At 36.9% G+C, this 2,250-nt stretch overlaps 1 protein-coding gene across 4 annotated transcripts in view; it reads right to left on the bottom strand.

Annotated features, from left to right (window-relative positions):
- LOC119593716 (aquaporin-11-like) overlaps positions 1 to 2,250 on the bottom strand; it is a 26,114-nt gene that overhangs the window by 4,576 nt on the left and 19,288 nt on the right. The gene's annotated exons all lie outside the window — the stretch shown is intronic.

Consider the following 2,250-nt stretch of genomic DNA (forward strand, 5'->3'; position numbering starts at 1 on the left):
ATTTTCATGTTAATATTCTTAGTTAAAAATTTAAACAAACGACTCACGTCCTTTTAAAGTGATTTCCCATATGAGTTCGAAACATTGTTGTTCCTAAATTTGAACTTGAAGCCTTACAAAAATTTCTTCGCTAGGGTTTTATAATTAGAAGGAAAACTTACGATGCAATCACCCTTGTGGCTAGTCCTACGGTTTATATCATATTACGTGACCTTGAAAAAGTTGGATGTCAACAAATTGAAAATAAGATTATTTATATACGGAGATACAAGTATAATCATACATATTGGCAGAAAATGCTGCAAAAAAGCTGTAAATATTATATATACAGTCAAACACAAAGCTTTTATACAGTGCATTGAATATTTACAGGAATACGATACGAAATTTACAGTGCATGTATTGTGAGACAGAGATATCAAAATACAAAGCAATGCTGATTATCAAATACAATGTTTGTAATGTGATACATGTTTTGAGTACATAAAGTACACTTGTTTATTGTCGAATAGAGTACAAACTACTGTGCAGTTACGGAGTGTACAGTACAGTGCATAATGTAACAGTCATATAAATAAACCATTTATGACCGATCTGTAACTGTTCTACCTATTGCAATACCACTGAATGATTTATACTATATACCACGTAAAACACGATGCAATATACTGTGCAATCTAGTACAGCCTAATGTATGAACAAATAACATGAGTGTACATTGTAATAGATATTTTCTATATTTTGACTACCCAGACAGAGGACATTACCAATCTATTCTATGTCTATCTATTGATTAGATAGAGGAGATGAGACACAGTAATAAAGTGCGAAAATCAGTGCAAAGTGCATTGAAAGTGCGGCTTAAGCGACGGTGCGGAAAGTTGGTGCGTGTGGTGAGGCGGAGACAATACTCACGACTTTACTAATTTTAGCGATTTGTGAAGATAAGAATAATGATGATAACAATAATTACATGCGTGGAGGAGAAACTTCTAGATAGCCATAGGTAAAGTGATGTTTTCTGTGCAGTGTTCTAGAGTACTGTTCTGTTTTTGTTTTTTTTTAGCTCATACAACACGCAAACTAGTTTATAATGGCGGCGCTAAGACAGTGCTGGGCTATTATCTTTTATGTTATCAATTTATCCATTTTACCTTCAGGTGGTCAGGAAGGAGTCAGTGCATTAAGGACTATTTCTCTCGCATCTGTGATTCCATGCTTGTTCGAACGACACCACAGATGGCGTTGTTCATGTTGCCACATTGTCTCAGCTACATCAAGAAAAACAAAACCACTTGTATGAAAACACACGAATTCTCTAGGAAAAGTGTTGTGTCTCTTAAAAAAAGAAGTACAATTGCTAATGTGTTACCAACTCTTCTGCAAACACTTACAAAAAGTTCCTTCACTTCGCTAGTACAGAGAAACATATAACATTACACGTTGTGCTAAATAGACACGTCAAAAATACTAGCGTTCTCCGCAGCAACAAGAAGTCACACACACATAACCTTTAAAAAGTAAGATGGGAAGACAGGTGTGCGAAATATACAGCAGGCAGGAGTAAATGTGCGTCCAACATGGGGTTACGTAAGCATGGAACTACCATCGTTTACCTCATGGTCCATCGCATAGACGGGTTCCAAAAGCGGTTCGAGAAGCGGGTAGCCTCCCCACGCCGCCATCTTGACTTCTTCGGAAGATGCAGGTTGGCGCCGAAAGTCGCTAAAGGCACGTTGTGGACGGATAATTTCTTCCATGGCTGTTCTTTTTTGATCACGGATGATTTTGGGGAAAAGGCAAGGACGAGGCAACTATTTCCTTTTTTTATCTTATCAATACTAAGTCACATCTCCGTGAAGATGGTAACAAGGCACTTGATTTGTGGTCCATCGACTCTTCTGCTTCTTTGGCGCGAAAGATTCCTTTACATACACCAAGTGAGAATCTATTAAATTTATTTGGCTAAACAACAAAAAAGGTAGAGTATCGACTTAAATAAACCACGTGAGCTGTTGCATGAATGTTGCTGAATGAAATGAGTGCATGGAAACACTGATTATAATGTTAATACACTATGTAGAACGGACCAAGATATTCGCAAAGGCTGAGAAAGAGTTAATTTCGGCTGATAAATTCAAAACTAAAACAGAGCCAAATGAAGCCTTTAGATTAAACTTTACTTCAATAACTTCATAACACTTGCGAAAACTCTGGTCCTTTACAATAAAACAGAAGTGAAGAGCACGA

This window comes from Penaeus monodon, chromosome 32, assembly GCF_015228065.2.
Source record: "Penaeus monodon isolate SGIC_2016 chromosome 32, NSTDA_Pmon_1, whole genome shotgun sequence".
NCBI lineage: Eukaryota > Metazoa > Arthropoda > Malacostraca > Decapoda > Penaeidae > Penaeus > Penaeus monodon.